Source organism: Aethalodelphis obliquidens, unplaced genomic scaffold, assembly GCF_003676395.1.
Source record: "Aethalodelphis obliquidens isolate GAN/ISIS:26980383/991018 unplaced genomic scaffold, ASM367639v1 scaffold110, whole genome shotgun sequence".
Lineage (NCBI taxonomy): Eukaryota > Metazoa > Chordata > Mammalia > Artiodactyla > Delphinidae > Aethalodelphis > Aethalodelphis obliquidens.
In genome coordinates this window covers 2201247-2224259 of record NW_020838054.1, presented here as the reverse complement: position 1 = coordinate 2224259, position 23013 = coordinate 2201247, and the positions used below count along the sequence as shown (strand labels likewise).

Here is a 23013-nt window from a genome sequence, read left to right as displayed (position 1 = left end):
AATGGCCACCATACAGACGAAAAGATGCTCAACATCATTAGCCAACAGGAAACAGACATAAAGTGAAAACAACTGAAATGCCCATAAAGTGATGAATGGACAAACAGGATGTGGTCTAGCCAGAGAATGGAATACTATTCAGCCATAAAAAGGAACAAAGTACTGGTACAGGCTACGGCATGGAGGAACCTTGAAAACACTGTGCTGAGTGAAAGAAGCAGCCAGACACAAAAGACCACATATTGAATGAGTCCATTTATATGAAATGTATGTAATAGGCAAATCCCTAGAGAGAGAAAGTAGATTACTAGTTGCCCGGGGCTGGGGGGAGGGGGAGTGAGGAATGACTGCTCATGGCACAAGGTCTTTGTGGGGTGATGAACACGTCCTGGAATCAGAGAGTGGTGATGGTTGCACAACTCTGTGACCACCACAGACCACTGAATTGTACACTAGAATGTGAATTTTATGGTACCTGAATCTCAATAAAGCTATTATTTTTAAAAAGTCACACGGCTGGGCAAGTGGGGGAACGGAGAGCTGGGATGACAGCCCCCAGCACCTGCCTGGTGCCAAAGCCCACGTCCCTAACCACTCCACTCACTGCCCTGCTTGATAGAGATTGATGGGAGGTCTTAGATGCATTTCCACTCGCATCTATGGAGAAAACCGCCATGAGAAAAAGGGCTATTTTCCCCCCACATAATCCCTTTCTCCTTCCATTTTTCCTGTGTTAAAACTGCAATTGAAACAGCCAGCAGAAGCTTCACCGGGGAAAAGGGCTTTGTGTTTTCCAGGAGAGACAAAGCATCACATTAAAGAGACAGCTGTCTGGATGGGGCGGGGACCAAGCCCAGAAACCTTTAGCAAACATGCTCTATCCCTCTTTGACTTCAGAATTTCCAAACCTGAGGCTAGTAACGAAAGGAATCCATCTGCACAGAGGTCCCTCTCAACAGGACAAATCACCTGCCCCCCTCAATGAACCCATGGGCCGGCACGTGTATAATGTGGCCTGACAGTCTGGATGAGTTGATCTGAGCGGACATCAGGACCGATGGCGGGAGGCTCACATTCTAGCGAGGTGAGGATGCAGAATCGGTCCTCAACTGATCACTGTATACAGCAATTCGTTAAGTACAGGGGAAATGGGGCTGTGAAACTCCTTTTCCGTATTTCGAGGTGGGGAAAAGGTGTTAGTTCTTGCTGGGCTTCTGTGCAGTTTGCCCAGGACTGCGGCGGTTTCTCCTCTGTGGAGGCCTCTCCAGGTCCGGGGCTCTGATACCTAATGCGTTTTCCAGATGCTGACATGTGGGATTAGGTAGCCGGGCTCCTCACAGGGCCCAGCGCTGGTGGTGCAGCTCCTACACTCATGCAAATGTTAGATCACAAAGCCAATTTAACCCGGAGCTCCCTTGAGCTGAGAGATAATTTGCCTTTAATCCTCTTCCGCTTGTCTATGGTCTAACTTCCCCATCTGTAAAATATGTCCACACAGCTCCTGTTCACGCAGAGGGAGTCCCCGGCACGCGCGCACACACACACACACACACACACACCACCGGTAACACTCTGTTTCCAATCATCGACTTTCAGAACTTGACCCAGACCTTGAACCCGACCCAGACCTTGCTGCCATCTCCGCCATCCTCTTGCATCACCCCCAACTCTTGCAACCCCGGACCTGGCCAAGGAAAACATCCAGGGCTGCTTCGGGGAAGATGCCCCGCCCCCTCGTCCGCCGCCCTAAGCGGGGGCTCTGTCCATATGTGGAGTCTTTGGCTGCCCCCTCGGTTTGGGGGCACGAGGTAATAGGGGTTCTCCCCTCTCATTCTTCTTGCCTTTTGCCTTTTTAATCGCCCACCTATCAGGGCCAAATTGCCTTGTCACTGGCTGCGGAGCTTGCCTCTGACAGAGATAGCTGCTACTGTTAATAGGCACCTTCACTCGGGCCCATTTCACTTGCCTCACTCTGACAGCCTCACAATAGCCACCTTCCCTGGAAAGAAAAGGGTGATTTAATGGAGAGAGAATGTGGGACAACAGCTTCATCTGCCTCTGGGTCTCCAGTGGGTTCTCTTGACAGACTCCCGCCGCAGAGCCAAAGATGGGACAGCCACAGGGAAACAGGCCAGTCAGGGGCTGGGTTTGGTTCAGGACGCCGGCAAAACCAGTGGTCCAGATCGCTGGCTAAGAAGGTGAGGGCTGCTTCCTCTGAAGGCTCTGTCTCCACAGGAAAAAGTAAATCTGTTTGTTTTTTCCATTACTTTCTATATTGCCCCAGTAGCGGGCTGAGCAGCCTTTTCTTAACTTGGTAATTGCAGTAACAATGTTATCTGGAAATTACTGCTTGCAGATGCGGCCTGCGTCAGCTCCCTAAACCCGTGTCATTCTGAGAGGGTGGAAGAGAAGGGAGCCCAGAGGTGGCTTTCCTGCGGTGGAGGGGGGGGGAGCGGGCAGATTTCACGCTCCCGGGGCTTCCCACTGGCTGGGATGGGACAGAACCCAGCAGCCCATCGCTACGTCCTGCCATCTGAAGGAGCCCATTTAACAAAGGTCGTGAGAACTGCTGCCATTCACAAAAGGCAAATTCAGGAAACAGGCTGGTTATGCGTTGAACTGGGTTCCCCCCACCCCAAGTTCATATGTTGAAGTCCTAACTACCAGTACCTCTGAACGTGACCTTGTTTGGAGACAGGGTCTTTACAGAAGTAATCAAATTAAAGTGAGGTCATGAAGGTGGACCCTCATCTGACATGACTGGTGTCCTTACAAGAAGAGGAAATTTGGACACAGAGATACCTGTAGATGGAAGGTGATATGAAGAGATATAAGGATAAGACGGCCGTCTACAAGCCCAGGAGAGAGGCCTGGAACGTATCCTTCCCTCATAGCCCTCAGAAGGAACCAACTCTGCCCACACATTGATCTGGGGCTTCTAGCCTCCAGAACTGGGGGACAATGCATTTCTGTGGTTGCAGCCCCCCAGTCTGTGCGACTTTGTTACGGCAGCCCCAGCAAACGAATACAGGATTATACCCCAGTTCCCAGGGCCCCCAAATACGTGCATTGGGGGCAATGCATTCATACCCCAAATAGCTGTGTCTTCATGTACTCGCCTCACCGTCTAATGACATGGGGAAGGAAGCAGTTGGGCGGGCGTGACACAAACATGTTTGCCAAGAGAAAGTAGCAACCAAGGTGAGTGGGGAAGGGAGGGAAATCCCAGTGACCAATTTTCTCAAGTGGAAGATAAGTGAAACTCGGGTCATCTGAGCCTCTTGAGTTGACAGAGCGTCTCCAAAGCTAAAATTTAACCAAACTCCAGGTAACTCTTCACCCTGTTTAGGAGGCCGTCTTCTACTGAAGTAAGGGTATTGATTGTTATTTTGCTCGGTAAGCCGCACTGATTTCGCTTCTATTCTTGCCAGTTGTAAGGCTGAATTTTGCTTTCGGTGACTTCTGACAGTGCCATCTGAGGGCAGATTCAAACTCTTTAAATGAGTAGTAGTTTAGAACTGAAAGCGCTCCTACGCCATGATTTTTGTCCCCTAGAGAGCTTAAAATGTCACCCTTTTGGCACACACTTGGCAGAGGACCTCAGAATAAGAGGTGAGTCATACAGCACAAGAGGTCAAATGCCAGAGGGCATGACATAAATGAAAAGCCCAGAACAGAACGCAAGATAATCACTGATGCCGGAGGCACAACCAGCAACGGGGCTTACTGTTTCCCAGCCAGGAGTGAGCGATCGGGGCTGCAGACACGGGGCTGCTTGGGCTGCTCCGAGCAGGCCATCCCGCCCGCCTTCCCCTCCTGTGCCCGCCCCCCTGCAGTGGCACTCTTCCTCCTGAGCTGCCTGCTTTTCTGCTCTTGCCGGGGAACGTCACCCACTGCCCTGCATCTCACATTTCCATCTTCAGCCCAGACATTTTCCTGAGCTCTGGACTCACAAATCCAGCTCTCTGCTGGACAGTTCCACCACCGTGGCCCGCAAACGCCTTGAGTCCAAGAAAGCTGAAACTGAACCCATCGTCTCTAGCCCGCTCCTCCCCCTGGTTTGTTTCATTTAAGTATTCATTCATTCATTCATTCAGTTTGTTTCATCTACCCACCCACCCATCTATTATTGTGGTAAAATATACACAACATAAAATTTACCCTTTTTAAATGTACTATTCAGTGCATTTTAGTACATTCACGATGTTGTGCGGCCACCGCCATCATCTTGTTCCGGGATATTTTGAACACTCCCAAAGGAAATCCCGTACCCTTTTCCTATCACCCCCATTCCCCTGCTCGCCAGCCCCTCCATCCCTCCCTCCAGGTTGCCTCTAGGCAACCTCTAACCTACGCCCTGCCTCTACAGATTTGCCTAGTCTGGACAATACATATAAATGGGGTCACACGATAGGTGGACTTTTGTGTCTGGTCGCTTTCATTTAGCACAAAGTTTCCGAGGTTCACCCGTGTTGTCGCATGGATCAACAGTTCATTCTCGTGCTTCGTTTTTGCCTTTCTCCATAAGTGTCACCATCCGCCCACATTTCCAAGCAAGAAAGCTGGCAGTCACTTAAAAATTTCTACTCTATCCCTCAGCTCACACATCTTATCAATCACTCACTCCTCCCGATGGGACCACAGACCATCCTTTTCTGGTGTGTCTACTCTTCTCGATCGCTACCTTGTTGCAAGCTTTCAGCACCTCTCGTCTGGGCCACAGCGATCTTTCTACAGCATGACTCCGGCCATGTCGTTCTCCTGATTGAGATCCTTTGAGGGTAACGGAGGCCACAGTCTCGGGAAATCAGTGCTGGGATGTCTGGAATCTGTAGGGTGGTGTGGCCTTGAGGGAAGTGGGGCCTGGGGCCTCTGGACGAGGTTGCTTTAAAGGGTCTGGCAGGGGCTGGTGGTCGGGGGTGCTGGCACCGGGACATATCGAATGAGGTCTGGGGTGAGCATCACAGCATGCTGACGAGGAAGGGCTGCCCGGTGTTCCTCGTGAGAAAGTGAGAGGAACCTGGGAGCATCGCTTGGGCCTGACGGTGCCTACTTCTCCACTCAGGGTAGGTGTTTGGTGAGAAAGGAGATGCCTTGAGGGGCACAGGGCGGGGGAGGAGTCGAGCCCCCTGGCTCTAGGGCTTTGCCTGGGGAACAAGGGGTAATTATACAGCATCCGGAGTGCCTTCCGGCTGGGATGGTCAGGTGTTCGTGTGCCACCCTGAGGCACTACAAGGTGTGCCACACGAGGCACAGGCCAGGAGGAAAGAGCAGAGATCGTCTGCAGGACTGCCAGTTCCTCCGTTTCTATAGCACGTGGACACATCAGAACCCCACATAACCTCCGGGTCGCCAGCTGGTACTTGAAACAGGACTGTTCACATGAAAGAAAATACTCTTGGGCTCATCTATGTGCAGACTTGGCTGATAATGAAAGGCTATTTTAATTGTTAGTCGGGGATGGACTTCGTTCTGCTGATACAATCTGGCTCTCCTGAAAGTTGCTCAGTAACCGAAAGGCCCTGCGTGGGGAGAAGGCTACCTGGCTCTGCCAGCCTGAGGCTCGAGCCTTCCCACATTCCTGTCACCAGGCTGGTGCCTCTAGCCGCTGTGGGTCTTCCCCAGATGGGCTCTTCCCCGGAGAACTGCCCTTGGCAGACAGAGCCACCTGGCTCTTGGATGGGAATCCCCCATCCAATGACTAAGGGACGAAGAACTCCCCGTGGGTTCGGGCTGAAGCCAGGCTCCTTGCTCGGCTGTCTTCCCCCGCTCATCCTCACTTTCTTCAAGGTTCCTCCCTTACCACACGTTCTCAGGAAAGGCCATCATGCTGCAAGCATACGAAAAATCTGTCGTGTTACTAAAAACGGCTTGAATCCATTCTTTGAGTTCCTTATTAGCACTAAATTGAATACATGCAAAAATATCTACTTTTGCATAATTCCCAAGCTTGCAATTATACAGCGAGGAGCATTTGCAGAAACGTAAAGCATCTTTCCACAGAGCTTCGCTTAATATTTATTAGAACACAGTCACAGGCTCCTTCCTCCCACACTGACTCTCCGTCAGTGGAGAGTCGTTCTCGCGATACTTCAGCCCTCTTACAAGGCTGGTGGTACTTCCCATTTTACAGATGCAAGTGATTAGAAACAGAGCATTGAAAAGATGTCTCACACAGCACATCACAGAGGTCTGTGCCAGTACAAAACATCTTCTATGTTCTATACTAGTGTGAACATCTAGAATGTGCTCGGATTCTTTTTCTCATCCTTAATACAGCCTCTTTTTTTTCTTTTTTTCTTTTTGCTTCTGCTTCTTTAAGCAGGGACAAACAAACCAACAAAAAAGTGCCTGTCACTCTATCGTATTGTTTTTCTACTAATTACACTTTATTTAATTAAAAATAAGAGCTAATGTATATCCTAGGCAAAGAATCTTACTGAGTTGACAGCTTAGAAATGTGAAGCCTCTCTTTGTTTAGGGGTACAAATACTCCTTGAAGGCTAAGAACATAAGTTTACCTACATTGCCCTCCCCTTGTCCTGGAAAGAACAGCTCTGGGAGTCAGCGGGGGGCGCCATAGAAATAACCTTGTCAATCCTTCCCTGCCAACAAGGGTGCTAATTAGTGCCAATTAAGAGCCTCATTTTTTTGTCTGTGGAACATCTGTCCATAGGCATTGAACTCAACCCCCCAACTCATTTTATCAAGCCCCAAAATATCAGACAGCGATTCACTTTGGTCCCTGCTAACGCAGCTTGATTTTAAACTCATAAGAAGTTCCGAATCCTGTTCCTCTCAGTCAGGGTCAGCTACTATATTCTTGTACACTCTCACTGTCATTCATATTTACCTTATTTTGACAAAGATGAGTCTTCGTGAGGTGTGAGATGCCCTGGTCAAGAAGAGAAGTGGCAAAGATAAAACCACGGGAGACCCACGTTTCTGGCTTACCCTATAGTCTGCCTCATTTTTTTTTTTTTTTGCCTCATTTTTTTAAAAGCAATGTATTGTTACCTAGATAAATGGTCTTTGTTTTGTCTTTTTTTTTTTTTTTAATCCTGGTGGGGTAAAGGCCAGTGTAAAATAGCTTCTTTTTAATTGAACCTATTCTGTGTACACAGTGTGTCCATAAAGGCGTCTCCATCATTAGCGTTTGGTCATGCAAATGAAGGTGCCCCGCTGTTTCTTTCTCCCTTTATAAAGTGCCCTTTCAATCAATGTTTGGGACAGGACAGGACCCTTGTGACTTGCAGCTTGTTTTATTCTGTGTGGCCACGAGAGGACTTTCATTCATCGCAGGGTAGCTTTATAATGACACGTTATCACGGACGGTACCTAGGCTATTTCTTCCTGCTGCAAAGAACATGGTATATTTTCTGAGTTCACCGCAGACTGGGAAAGCTGTTCATTTCATCTGGCAAAGAGTCCTTTAATTCTGGTGTTTTTCTGGATTCTATTATGAAGCCTTTGTCCTTTCACTTCAAAGTAAACAAACACGTGTACTCATTGATCTTTAGAGGACTATCAAATTTTACTGTAAAACGCATTATTGCCATATCATTTTCTTCAGTTCTCTAATAATGTTATTTCACATTATTCAATTTGTAACCCGCCTCGTGCAGTGAAATGTCATGAGTCTTCTCAGAGTTAGAGTCTCACAAGAAGTAGAAAAATAAATTTATTTAAAACAAGATGGAGTTCTGGCTGCTAACACATTATAAATTGCTCTATTTTAAATGTCTGAACTTGGCACACTTAAAATACAAGGGCATATTTCATTAGCGTTTATGCAATTTTTCAGGCGACTCTTCCCAATGTTACACTCATCATCAGATGAGAGAGCTTGTCAGGAAAAATTACACTTAATGGTAGTTAATGGTGGCGAAATTCAATGGACTTGTTTCTATTTTGTTTTACTGTTGCTGGAAATAATGAAAGTATTACATGAACAATCCTATGTTGCTTGCAAAACGTGTCCAGTTCCAACGGTAGGTAACATAAAGCTTTATCTGATTGATGAAACAATCTATGTAAACCTATTTTTATGTCTTACTTGATTCTCGCCATTAGCCTGGGCTAGGAAGTAATTCTGAAATATATCTCCCAGCAGCAATTTGCTGCACAATTCCAAATTAATCTGCATCAATCCATACCTGTTTCTAGGACACTGGAACGCACATTCGTGAAAAAGAAGTACATTCAGACTGCTGTACTGGTGGAATTTGGGGGAAAGTCAAACCACTGGGCTTCACCTCAAATAGCAATGCTTACCTCCCCAGAGGCAACACCCGTTGTCTCTACACCCCATCAATGAGATGCCTAGTTCTCCATTGCTAAATCAGAAGTTACAGACTCATGTCGCTGAGCTGGATCCCCAACCAGCTGGAGTTGGACATCCTTTTGAAAAACCATATCGGTTACCCATCCAATCCACTCGGGCCTTTCAAGGTAGGCCAACTGGCAGAGTGACATTCGCTCAGTATTCTGCCTGCTCCTCTCTGAGTTAAACGTCCCGCATCGCCACGCACCAAATGATGAAGACGTGGTCGGAGGGCACTGGACCTCAACGAAGGACACACAGTGCAGCATCAGCGAAACTCTGAGCCCTGGTTTGATACTTTTCAGTTTGCTTCTGCCTTGCCTTTCATCGGAACTCAGTTTCAGTGAAAGAAAAGCAAAATAAGGATCTTCTACCCCAAGGCCAGATCCACCCTGGGCATGATTTGCCGGCAGAATTTTATCTTATGGCAAACGGCAAACATAAGAATCTTCTGACTTGGAAGAAAACTGAATTTCTACTTCTCTTTGTAATTGAAAATATGCATTCCTTCTCACATGGCCACCTGGATTTCCAGCATCATTCCCACCCTGTCCCCTTTCTCCCTGTAGACACAGCAGATACAAGGATAGCATGAGAAGGCTCAACTCGCAGTAAGAAGCGTCCCTACAAAATGATAACTTTACAACTTGACAAGATAAGCTGGGCATCTGCATCTACGCTTGGTATTTCCTCAAAGAATAACCGTGAACCTAGACTGGAAGTTTACTGGTGTGCCTTTGAATGCCCATGAAAAAGTAACGTGTTACTCAGATGATGTTTCAATCTGAGATCGCGACCTCAGTGGATAAGTAATCAATCCACAGATTTTGTAAACACTAAAGGCAGTTAGATGGCCGCTTCCTAGTCCAGTAACCAAGATAATACAAAGAAGAGCTCCGATGTTTGGACAGTGAGTTTAACGAGATTAGGTGTGTGACTGCCATCATCTTCCCCCCGCCACTTCCAACCTCAAGGAGGGCACAGTCTTACAAACAGTACTACTGTACCATCGTCTCGCAGCATTTTATATTTTCATCCTTGTTATTTTGAGTGTGTGTGTGTGTGTGTGTGTCATTCTTCCATTGCTGAATTTCTTCATTAAACCCTACTAGTTTGCTGAGAAACACGATATTTACAAAAATGCGTCTGACACACGTGCATAAAATCAGTAGTGATAAGGACGCATGAGAAAATCTAAAGGCGGAGAGTTGATCCCAGAAATAAAAATGTCAATATTTGAGTTCCTCCATATTATAAAGTAGGTGTTATAATATATGCCAAAATACTACCACTGATCCATCTCTCTCGACAGATTTTACAAGCTGCATATTACTAATATTGAGCAGCCATCAGGAATAAATACAAAGAACAATATATAATTGGTGAAGGCAGAAAGAGCCAGCTAATCAGAGCTCATCTCTGCTACCCATCAGTATTTTGGGTGCTTTCATATCCAATCAACTAATTATCTACCATCAAGCCTCACACAATGCGAACGAGATGACATAATGAAAATTATAAATTGCTTGTATGTTATATTCATTCTTGTAAAATGTGTTCAAAACTAATGTTTATGTCAATAAAGTAATTAAAAATGATAATTAAACGGAGTACTGTGTACACAGAAACATCTTGTTTTAAGTGTGTAGCTCAGAAGACCAGAAACACCAGTGTAGGGGGTTATAATCCCAGTTTAACTACGCGGTAAATGTTCCTCATAATAAGAGATCTGTTATCAAGGAAGTACTTAAGGACACATTCTTGGCCTCACTGAAAATATGATTTGACTGTTTGGGAGGGAATACATCAGCTCTAGGTTACTCGTGCTTTTAGAGCCAAGTAGCACACAGAAAACCAGGGCAAAATGGGAAATTCTTTCCTTTAGACTCTGGCTTGGTGTGATGCAACCTCCCTCCCCAAATTGAAAAAGAAATGATCTTTTAATTGTGTTTTTTCTCAACCTAAGGTTATGCAAGTTTGCATTCCCAAAATGCATTCCCACAGAGGGTGGAGGGAAGACAGCCCAGAGAAGACAGCCAGATGGGGAAGACAGTTAGAAGTGAACGATCCGCGCGCTTAGATTTGAGAGGTGACTTCATTACTGCATTTTCATATTGTCTTTCTCGGCAATATCTAATAAAAAGCTCTTAAGCACATCCCAGTCCCTGGTTTTATAAAACATGGCAATAAATTATCTCCTAAGAATGCTCAGGGAGTCTGCAGCGTTTCTTTCTCTATTCAGACAGCTTTTCTCCCCACAGTGAGGGAAGATGATGGGGGTCACTGGAGTCAACCACCCAGGAGACAACTTCTAGCTGCAGGTGGTCTGGAGAGAAAGAAAAGAAACCTGACCAAAGGCTCTCACAAAAGAAATCTTCCAGAAGCAAGGTGGTGAGATTTCAGAACACCCTCCATATCATGAATTCAAAAATAAAGCCTCCGTGATTTCTGAATACAAATTGTAATTTCACTAAGCTGCCTAAAAGGGACATTTGATTTAAAACATACTCTCTGATCCGGCGGGGCAACTAGAGGAAAAGGGGCGTGAGGGTGGCAAGATAAAAGAGCATGAGCATCTCCACTCCAGGTAGATACTGAAGCTGTGTCTCTATATATATATGCACAGAGAACTCGGCAATGATGTCGTTATCTAGATGGGTACAAGCCCAGATTATTCTATTCTGGGAAAAATATTCTGTGGCCAAGTCAGTTTGGGAAACACTTCCTATTCTACACCCCTCCAGTAGAAACGCAGTGAACATTAGCATATTAAAAGCTCAAAGAATTCCTACAATGAAAAGACTTGTTAGGCTTTTTTTAACCCACTGTTTCCCAAATATATTGGATCATAAAAGTCACTTTTTTTCTGAATAACAACTAATATTCCATGGTAACCCTTTCATACTAATATTTTACGCTAAAGCACTTAGGAAAGGTGATATCTAGACATTTCATATCTAAAATAATTTTGCCTTACACGTCCACATAATTGACAGAAAAGTGAGGTTATTTTCTTCCCCTCTGAAATGATTTGCCTCAAATATTCACATCATTTGCATGGCATAAATAAGACCATACAGCCAAAGCTTCCGAGGGAAGTTGTTTGACACTAATAAGATTTTTTAAAAAGCCACAGTAATAATCCGGATTTTCAATTAGAAGATGAGAGTCAATATACTAAAATTCTCAAATTAATCACCCAGCGTTACATTCATGACTCTCCCGCGGACCTGCCTGGCGATCACAATTGCACGCAGAAATGGATTTTTTTTTTTTATAAAGTGGAGAAGTTCAATGTGTTCTTTGAAATTATCTGAGACAACTGCATCTGAAAATAAGTCTGAAATTAGTGCTCTACAAATCAAAGACCCAGGATTAATCCTGTATAATCAGCTCAGAAAAACCTTTGGTAAAACTGTTCAAGCTGAATTCCATACGGAAATTCAAAACTGTGTTTGGTCAAGTGATTGGGTGACGGCTTCAAAGGCTTGCATTTGTTTCAGAGGCTGCTTAGTTTCATGCAGAGGGAGATGAGTTTCCCAGAGAAATCACCTCAGATGACTGGCGAATCCACAGTACTGTATTGCTGTAAATGTTCCTGCATGGTTTGACCCTCCCTCCAACAGAGACTAAACACCTTTGTTTTAAAAAGCCAAGCTGTCAGCACCTTATTGAAAGCACCCCAGTGAAAGCAGGGAGCTCTGTCTTCTTCATCTGAGATGCACTTAGAGTTCCTGGGTGCAGAGATCTCAAACGATGCTGCACGGCTCAGCCCCGGCCGGCTCTCTTTTCGGGGCATTTTGCTCTACTCGAAATGATGATTCCAGGTAACACTTCCACATTGGCTGCCAGGGTTCTTTATTTTTTCTTCTTTATGTATTTTTAACATCTTTATTGTAGTATAATTGCTTTACAATGGTGTGTTAGCTTCTGGTTTATAACAAAGTGAATCAGCTATACATATACATATATCCCCATATCCCCTCCCTCTTGCGTCTCCCTCCCACGCTCCCTATCCCATGCCTCTAGGTGGTCACGAAGCACCGAGCTGATCTCCCTGAACTATGCGGCTGCTTCCCACTAGCTATCAGTTTTACGTTTGGTAGTGTATATATGTCCGTGCCACTCTCTCACTTTGTCCCAGCTTACCCTTCCCCCTCCTCATGTCCTCAAATCCATTCTCTACGTCTGCGTCTTTATTCCTGTCCTGCCCCTAGGTCCTTCAGAACCATTTTTTATGATTCCATATATATGTGTTAGCATACGGTATTTATTTTTTGCTCTCTGACTTACTTCACTCTGTATGACAGACTCTAGGTCCATCCACCTCACTATAAATAACTCAATTTCGTTTCTTTTTATGGCTGAGTAATATTCCATTGTATACATGTGCCACATCTTCTTTATCCATTCATCCGATGATGGACACGTAGGTTGCTTCCATGTCCTGGCTATTGTAAACGGTGCTGCAATGAACATTGTGGACATGACTCTTCTCGAATTACGGTTTTCTCAGGGTATATGCTCAGTAGTGGGATTGCTGGTCGTATGGTAGTTCTATTTTTAATTTTTTAAGGAACTTCCATACTGTTCTCCATGGTGGCTGTATCAATTTACATTCCCACCAACAGTGCAAGAGGGTTCCCTTTTCTCCACACCCTCTCCAGCATTTATTGTTTGTAGATTTTTTGATGATGGCCATTCTGACGGTGTGAGGTGATACCTCATTGTAGTTTTGATCTGCATTTCTCTAATGATTAGTGATGTTGAACATCCTTTCATGTGTTTGTTGGCAGTCTGTATATCTTCTTTGGAGAAATGTCTATTTAGGTATTCTGCCCACTTTTGGATTGGGTTGTTTGTCTTTTTGATATTGAGCTGCATGAGCTGCTTGTAAATGTTGGAGATTAATCCTTTGTCAGTTGCTTCATTTGCAAATATTTTCTCCCATTCTGAGGGTTGTCTTTTCGTCTTGTTTATGGTTTCCTTTGCTGTGCAAAAGCTTTGAAGTTTCATTAGGTCCCATTTGTTTATTTTTGTTTTTATTTCCATTTCTCTAGGGCGTGGGTCAGAAAGGATCTTGCTGTGATTTATGTCATAGAGTGTCCTGCCTATGTTTTCCTCTAAGAGTTTTATAGTGCCTGGCCTTACATTTAGGTCTTTAATCCATTTTGAGTTTATTTCTGCGTATGGGGTTACAGAGGGCTCTAATTTCATTCTTTTACATGTAGATGTCCAGTGTTCCCAGCACCACTTATTGAAGACGCTGTCTTTCCTCCAGTGTATATTCTTGCCTCCTTTATCAAAGATAAGGTGACCATATGTGCGTGGGTTTATCTCTGGGCTTTCCATCCTGTTCCATTGATCTATATTTCTGTTTTTGTGCCAGTACCATACTGTCTTGATTACTGTAGCTTTGTAGTATAGTCTGAAGTCCAGGAGCCTGATTCCTCCAGCTCCGTTTTTCTTTCTCAAGATTGCTTTGGCTATTTGAGGTCTTTGGTATTTCCATATAAATTGTGAAATTTTTTGTTCTAGTTCTGTGAAAAATGCCATTGGTAGTTTGATAGGGATTGCATTGAATCTGTAGGTTGTTTTGGGTAGTAGAGTCATTTTCACAATGTTGATTCTTCCAATCCAAGAACATGGTATATCTCTCCATCTGATGGTATCATCTTTAATTTCTTTCATCAGTGTCTTACAGTTTTCTGCATACAGGTCTTTTGTCTCCTTAGGTAGGTTTATTCCTAGGTACTTTATTCTTTTTGTTGCAATGGTAAATGGGAGTGTTTCCTTAATTTCTCTTTTAGATTTTTAATCATTAGTGTATAGGAATGCCAGAGATTTCTGTGCATTAATTTTGTATGCTGCCACTTTACCAAAGTCATTGATTAGCTCTAGTAGTTTTCTGGTGGCATCTTTAGGATTCTCTCTGTATAGTATCATGTCATCTGCAAACAGTGACAGCTTTACTTCTTCTTTTCTGATTTGGATTCCTTTTATTGCTTTTTTCTCTGATTGCTGTGGCTAAAACTTCCAAAAGTATGTTGAATAATAGTGGTGAGAGTGGACAACCTTGTCTCTTTCCTGATCTTAGAGGAAATGCTTTTAGTTTTTCATCACTGAGAATGATGTTGGCTGTGGGTTTGTCATATATGGCGTTTATTATGTTGAGGTAAGTTCCCTCGACGCCTACGTTCTGGAGGGTTCTTATCATAAATGGGTGTTGAATTTTGTTGAAAGCTTTCTCTGCATCCGTTGAGATGATCATATGGTTTTCCTCCTTCAATTTGTTAATATGGTGTATCACGTTGATTGATTTGCGTATATTGAATAATCCTTGCATTCCTGGGATAAACCCCACTTGATCATGGTGTATGATCCTTTTAATGTGCTGTTGGATTCTGTTTGCTAGTATTTTGTTGAGGATTTGTGCATCTATGTTCATCAGTGATATTGGCCTGTAGTTTTCTTCCTTTGTGACATCTTTGTCTGGTTTTGGTATCAGGGTGATGGTGGCCTCGTAGAATGAGTTTGGGAGTGTTCCTCCCTCTGCTATATTTTGCAAGACTTTGAGAAGGATAGGTGTTAGCTCTTCTCTAAATGTTTGATAGAATTTGCCCGTGAAGCCATTTGGTCCTGGGCTTTTGTTTGTTGGAAGATTTTTAATCACAGTTTCAATTTCAGTGCTTGTGACTGGTTTGTTTATATTTTCTATTTCTTCCTGGTTCAGTCTCGGAAGGTTGTGCATTTCTAAGAATTTGTCCATTTCTTCCAGGTTGTCCATTTTATGGCATAGAGTTGCTTGTAGTAATCTCTCATGAGCCTTTGTATTTCTGCAGTGTCAGTTGTTACTTCTCCTTTCTCATTTCTAATTCTATTGATTTGAGTCTTCTCCCTTTTTTCCTTGATGAGTCTGGCTAATGGTTTATCAATTTTGTTTATGTTCTCAAAGAACCAGCTTTTAGTTTTATTGATCTTTGCTATCGTTTCCTTCATTTGTTTTTCATTTATTTGTGATCTGATCTTTATGATTTCTTTCTTTCTGCTAACTTTGTGGTTTTTCTGTTCTTCTTTCTCTAATTGCTTTAGGTGTAAGGTTAGGTTGTTTATTTGAGATGTTTCTTGTTTCTTGAGGTAGGATTGTATTGCTATAAACTTCCCTCTTTGAACTGATTTTGCTGCATCCCTAGGTTTTGGGTCATCGTGTTTTCACTGTCATGTGTTTCTAGGTATTTTTTGATTTCCCGTTTGATTTCTTCACTGATCTCTTGGTTATTTAGTAGTGTATTGTTTAGCCTCCATGTGTTCGTATTTTTTAATCTTTTTTCCTGTAATTTATATCTAGTCTCATAGTATTGTGGTTGGAAGAGATACTTGATATGATTTCAATTTTCTTCAATTTACCAGGCTTGATTTGTGACCCAAGATATGATCTATCCTGGAGAATGTTCCATGAGCACTTGAGAAGAAAGTGTATTCTGCTGTTTTTGGATGGAATGTCCTATAAATATCAATTAAGTCCATCTTGTTTAATGTATCATTTAAAGCTTGTGTTTCCTTATTTATTTTCACCTTGGATGTCCATTGGTGAAAGTGGGGTGTTAAAGTCCCCTACTATGATTGTGTTACTGTCGATTTCCCCTTTTATGGCTGTGAGCATTTGCTTCATGTATTGAGGTGCTCCTACGTTGGGTGCATAAATATATACAATTGTTATATCTTCTTGGATCGATCCCTTGATCATTATGTAGTGTCCTTCTTTGTCTCTTGTAATAGTCTTTATTTTAAAGTCTCTTTTGTCTGATATGAGAATTGCTACTCCAGCTTACTTTTGATTTCCATTTGCATTGAATATCTTTTTCCATCCCCTCACTTTCAGTCTGTATGTGTCCCTAGGTCTGAAGTGGGTCTCTTGTAGACAGCATATATACGGGTTTTGTTTTTGTATCCATTCAGCCAGTCTGTGTTTTTTGGTGGGAGCATTTAATCCATTTACATATAAGATAATTATCAATATGTATGTTCATATTACCATTTTCTTAACTGTTTTGGGTTTGTTATTGTAGGTCTTTTCCTTCTCTCGTGTTTCCTTCCTAGAGAAGTTCCTTTAGCATTTGTTGTAAAGCTGGTGTGGTGGTGCTGAATTCTCTTATCTTTTGCTTGTCTGTAAAGGTTTTAATTTCTCTGTCAAATCTGAATGAGTTCCTTGCTGGGTAGAGTAGTCTTGGTTGTAGGTTTTTCCCTTTCATCACTTTAAATATGTCCTGCCACTCCTTTGTGGCTTGCAGAGTTTCTGCTGAAAGATCAGCTGTTAACCTTATAGGGATTCCCTTGTATGTTATTTGTTGTTTTGCCCTTGCTGTTTTTTTTTTATGAAAACTTTATCTGCTCTTATTAGATGAAAATAGGCATTTAAAGTATTCAGACATTTGTGTAATGTAGCTACTAGCAGAGACTGCTCATTTTAAAGTATTTACTTTTTTGTTTTACATCTTTACTGGAGTACAATTGCTTTACAATCGTGTGTTAGTTTCTGCTTTATAACGAAGTGAATCAGTTATACATATACATATGTTCCCATATGTCTTCCCTCTTGCGTCTCCCTCCCTCCCACCCTCCCTATCCCACCCCTCCAGGCGGTCACAAAGCACCGAGCTGATCTCCCTGTGCTATGCGGCTGCTTCCCACTAGCTATCTACCTTACGTTTGGTAGTGTATATATGTCCATGCCTCTCTCTTGCTTTGTCACAGCTCACCCTTCCCCCTCCCCATATCCTCAAGTCCGTTCTCTAGTAGGTCTGTGTCTTTATTCCTGTCTTACTCCTAGGTTCTTCATGACATTTTTTTCCTTAAATTCCATATATATGTGTTAGCATACGGTATTTGTCTTTCTCTTTCTGACTTACTTCACTCTGTATGACAGACTCCCTTGCTGCTCTTAATATTTTTTCTTTGTATTTAATTTTTGTTAGTTTGATTAACATGTTTCTTGGTGTGTTTCTCTTTGGATTTATCCTGTATAGGCTCCCTGCACTTCCTGGGCTTGATTATTTCCTTTCCCATGTTAGGGAAGTTTTCAACTATAATCTCTTCAAATATTTTCTTAGTCCCTTTCTTCTTCTCTTCTTCTTCTGGGACCCCTATAATTCAAATGCTGGTGCATTTAATGTTGTCCCAGAGGTCTCTGAGACTGTCCTCAATTCCTTTGTTTTTTTTTTTATTCTGCTCTGCAGTAGTTATTTCCACTATTTTATCTTCCAGGTCACTTATCCGTCCTTCTGTCTCAGCTATTCTGCTATTGATTCCTTCTTAGAGAATTTTTAGTTTCGTTTATTGTGTTGTTCATCATTGCTTTGTTTGCTCTTTAGTTCTTCTAGGTCCCTGTTAAACATTTCTTGTATTTTCTCCAGTCTATTTCCAAGATTTTGGGTCATCTTTACTATCATTACTCTGAATTCTTTTTCAGGTAGACTGCCTATTTCCTCATTTGTTTGGTCTGATGGGTTTTTATCTTGCTCCTTTATCTGCTGTGTGTTTTTCTGTCTTCTCATTTTGCTTATCTTACTGTGTTTGGGGTCTCCATTTGGCAGGCTGCAGGTTCTTAGTTCCCGTTGTTTTTGGTGTCTGCCCCCAGTGGGTGAGGTTGGTTCAGTGGGTTGTGGAGTCTTCCTGGTGGAGGGGACTGGTGCCTGTGTTCTGGTGGATGAGGCTGGATCTTGTCTTTCTGATGGGCAGGACCGCATCTGGTGTGTGTTTTGGGGTGTCTGTGACGTTATTATGATTTTAGGCAGCCTCTCTGCTAATGGGTGGGGTTGTGTTCCTGTCTTGCTAGTTGTTTGGCATGGGGTGTCCAGCACTGTAGCTTGCTGGTCACGAGTGGAGCTGGGTCTTAGCGCTGAGATGGAGATCTCTGGGAGAGCTCTCACTGTTTAGTATTACGTGGAGCCGGGAGGTTTCTGAATGGCCATGTCCTGAACTCGTCTCTCCCACCTCAGAGGCACAGGTCTGACAGCCGTCCGGAGCACCAAGACCCTGGCAGCCACACGGCTCCAAACTCCAGGGCAACACACTCCGGAGGCACTCCTCTGGACACGCTGCCTCTCCCCGTCTGTCCAGGGTTCTTTAGAGAATTCATGTTCCGAGCGACGCTACACCACGTCTCTAGTTACCGATCTGTCCATTTCACTTTGGCTGTGAATATTCTGCACTCCAAGGATTACATTCCGTTTCCAATGTTAGTTGTGAAAACGGCTCTAATTTTCTCCCTAATTTACTGTTAGATTTTCAGCTCATGGAATGTGTCTGTGAATCAGGCAAACTGAAGGGGGAAGAAGGGACTGATGGATTCGGCTCCCATGAGAACAAGAACAAGGCCGTGTTTGATTGACTGCCGCTGAAATATGGCATTTTGCTAATTATGAATGAGCATTATGGAACGACCTCTGAGGCAGCCTGTGGCATCTCCACCTCTGCTTGTGTTAGCGAAAGCTGCTGGACTATACGTAATTAATATTAATGATGAACACACGCTATAAACCATGGACCCCAGTTTTTAAAACATATTTTTACCTTTTTATGCTATACAAGTAAGCATCACTTTGCACAATAGATCTGTTTCTGGATAGTGCATGTAAATTGATGTTTTGAAAATCAAACCATATTGTGAATGCATGGCGTGAGCTTACTATTTAGAGGAAATCTGTAGTGAATCATTTTCAGAGTGAAGGATTCTTTTTTAAGGGTGAAAAATTACCTTTTTATCTGTTTGGAAATATATGAGAGAATTTTTGTGACAGATTTGCTTCAAGTGGGAAAACATCTCTATATGGCTTTTCTTCTTCTCTCCCGCGTAAAACTGTGAGTTCCAATCATTCAGTGATAACCATCATGTGGCCAAACTATACTGGGAAGGAGTAGGCATGTGGATGTGCATCTTCTCAGGTTTTTCATTCTGAGAGACCATCATGATTCGTCTGCTTTGTCCCTTGCTTTCTTTTGCAAAGGAGGAGCTATTTAAATGCTATTTATGAGAAACGCTGCTTTGAAACCTTTGTACACATGCACCAGTCACATGATTGGAATTAAACTAAGAAAATAGTTTTATACCATAGGTTCAAATGGGGGAAGTTATCTGATGACTTTAAACTGGACATGGTTTGACATGCTCTGGTGTGCATAACGAACTGTCTCATCATAGCTCATCAAACTTTTTCTTACATGGAATTAAAGACAACAGATCTAAACTGAACCATGACTTTACAAGTCAAGTTAGTTTAGTTTAGATCTAAAAGTTTTAGCAAGAGTAATAGAGGGACGTATTCTTAGGAATAACTCCTAACATTCTATAGTTTTGGAACAGGGCTTCTAGGAATTTAACATAAAACTTTATACAAAAGAATGGTCTCCGGGAGCTGTGTTCTTCCACAGAGGTGGTCTCTTTACCAGGATAATTCAGGCTATCCAGAGACTAGATCACTTTCCAGAACATGGAAATTCATTTACTTGTACTGATATATTTATTTTACCTACAGTTTCACGTTCTTATAATAATAGAGGTGCCAGTAGAAAATACAAGTGGTGTCAAATTCTAAATTAGGTGACAGATTGGAAAGATTTCATTGAACCTCCTTTGACCGTATTTTATACTTAATTTATGTCACATTCAGAATCAATTTGCTAAAGACAGTTTTTTGCTCAGAGTTTTTATCTTCTAAAACTGTGTTAGACCTTCACTTAATATACCACTTAACTAAATCCCTTATAGTATACTTGTCCTAGCAAGGCAAGAGGAAAGATTAGTCTGTTGATTAGTCTGAAAGATACCTGAAAGAGGTATTTTTAAAAAACACACACACAAATATTTTTACACAGTGCATATCTACTTTATGGTGATACTTTCTTAACCCAGTGCTAAGGCGTGAGGGAAATAGCACCTCAGTGGATTATTTTTCACAGTTCAGTCAGCAGTGTGTTTACTAAGTCACTGTTACAACTATGTGTTGATATATTTTGATATACAGTATGTTCCTCAATAGTGTGTCTTCTGAGATTTCATTCTTATTTTTAAAACCTATTTAAATGTTATTTTACCATCCCTCCCAGCAAAAACAAGCTTATTTCTCAAGGGATTCAGAGTCAAACCTGATCGTAATTAAAGGCAGAGTCTGAAATGTCTTTTTAGACCAAGGAAACAGAAGCAGGTTTGCAGCATCAGGAATGATTTGCCCAGGCAAGGGAACAGAGTGTTTGTTTCACAGAATGGCGGGGTCTAGTCCATGAAATTTTATTCACGTTTTTTTGTTATCGAGACAAATCCCCTATGCATGCAAAATAAAAGGGAATTTAGAAAAGGACTCTGTGCTACTTGATTAGAAAACTGCCAACGTGCTTGTTATAATATTTCGGAAATAGTTATTCATACAGATGTGAACCAAGCAATCCACAATTATGACTCCACAATTATGAAATTACCCCAGTGATGATTATACCAAAGGTGAGAGGCTATCCAGGGAATCAGGGGCAGAGAATGTCTTTCGTCAAGTTCTGTGCCTCTGTTATCTCTGAGGAGGTGTTGCCATTTCCCAAGACAATGGAGTCCAGGTGGATTCCGGGATTGGCCATTTCACTGGTAGGCAGGAAGGCTGCGGTTCAGGGCTCTTACCAGAGTCAGCCCGACACAGAGCCCACCATTACTGGCTGCAAGAACTTAGTTTCCATTCGTGAACCTCAGTTTCTTTTGTGTAAAATGTGTAAGAGCAGTGCCGACATCTCATCGGGTTGTGAATATTCAATTAGCTAGTGGACATAAAACACTCAACATAGTGCCTGGGCTTCATAAGTTCTAGCTTTGATTTTTTAAAAGTAGTCACAGGATTAAAAGCACAAGTGTGGCTGTGATAAGATGCTGTGATGAGCTCCCAAGAAGAAGAAAGTGCCTAGTACCCGAAGTGCATGCATTTAAGACATATCTGCCATTCTTCATTTTTATCCTCGGGTCCTGGGGTAGCTGGGTCAACAGAGGAAAGATTCAAGGTAGTCCAGGTTTGCGCGTTCTGGAGACGTCTTCCTCCAACTGGGAGCCTCTGGGACAAGTCAGGGAAGGGAGGGAAAGGTTCCCCAAGTGACTGAAGATTGGAATGTAGTGCAAATGTCACTGATTCAGAGCACTGAGTGATAACGGCAGTACTGACCCTAAGCGTAATGAATAGCAACAGTTAACGTGTATTGAGAGCTTCCTATATATCAAGCACTGCGAGAGGCACTTCAATCATTTAGCCCTACCGTGCAGGTGCTATTACCATCCCCATTTTACAGATGAGGAAACTGAGTGACAGAGAGGTTAAGCAACTTGGCCAAGGTCACATGACTAAAAGATGGAGAAGGTGGAATCTGAACGCAGGCAACATGGCTCTGGAGCCTGTCCACTTCAATCTCTACATTACATGGCTTTCCATGACTAAACCACTCACATGTGCACACATTCAAGCATTTTTATTTCTTCTTATGATACTACCTTTTCAATATGGATTGAGGAATCTAAGAATAAAAGATCTCAAAAATGTTATTATTGGGCTTCCCTGGTGGCGCAGTGGTTAAGAATCCGCCTGCCAATGCCGGGGACATGGGTTCGAACCCTGGTCCGGGAAGATCCCACATGCCGCGGAGCCACTAAGCTCATGTGCCACAACTACTGAGCCTGTGCTCTAGAGCCCGCGAGCCACAACTACTGAAGCCCATGTTCCGCAAGAAGAGAAGCCACCGCGATGAGAAGCCTGCGCACCACAACGAAGAGTAGCCCCTGCTCGCCGTAACCAGAGAAAAGCCCGCGCGCAGCAACGAAGACCCAATGCAGCCAAAATAAATAAACAAAATAAACACTTTTAAAAATGTTATTATTATTAATTCAGAATAACCGACACCTTCTGGATCCTTATTTTACTATGTACCATTCACTCGATAACAATTTCTGGTTATCTACCGTGTAGCGGGTCCTGTACTAGTTGCTAAGGAAACACAGGCGAATCCATACCACACTTCTCCCTAAGGAGCGCACAGACTTGTGAACCTATCATGTCAGTAGAGCCAAAGGTGCTACCTGAGGTTCCAGAACCCTCTGGAGTGGAAGACTGGTGGTATTTGCTGGGCTTTCCCAAGCATTCCTTGGGTTTGGAGGAACATCGCAATTTGGTCATCACTATCCCAGTCTCCTCGGCACACAGACTGACCAAAGCAGACTGAAGAGACCCTCAAGTGACATGAGAGGCAAGCTCCCCTCAGGTCTTCAGGCAGAGCTGCCCCTCTGTGCAGGCGGAGAGTTCCTGTTGCTCTGCATCCCTCCCTCCTATAACTACCTCATATTGTCCAACTGGTTTAATATTTGCTCTCTGTTGCATGGGAAAGAGTCTGCCAGCTTCCTCGGAGTGAGATCATCACTTCTGGTGTGAAACTGCTCCTTTCAGAGAGTTACAGAGGTATTTTTTAATGTGTTGCCTAAGAAACACACATTCCAATCCTGTTGCAGCATGTCAAAAAAAAAAAAAAAAAGCCCGATCCAATTTTTAAAAATCCTGGAACCACAGGCATAGCTCACAACTAATTATAAAGCCAGACTCACCATGGACTGCCGTCTTGAGAGAGAAATACAAAAGGAAGGAAGGATGGAGAATCCCCGGAATTTCAATGCCTCC

At 43.1% G+C, this 23013-nt stretch overlaps 1 protein-coding gene across 1 annotated transcript in view; it reads right to left on the bottom strand.

Annotated features, from left to right (window-relative positions):
* AFF2 (ALF transcription elongation factor 2) overlaps window positions 1–23013 on the bottom strand; it is a 487389-nt gene that overhangs the window by 116513 nt on the left and 347863 nt on the right. The gene's annotated exons all lie outside the window — the stretch shown is intronic.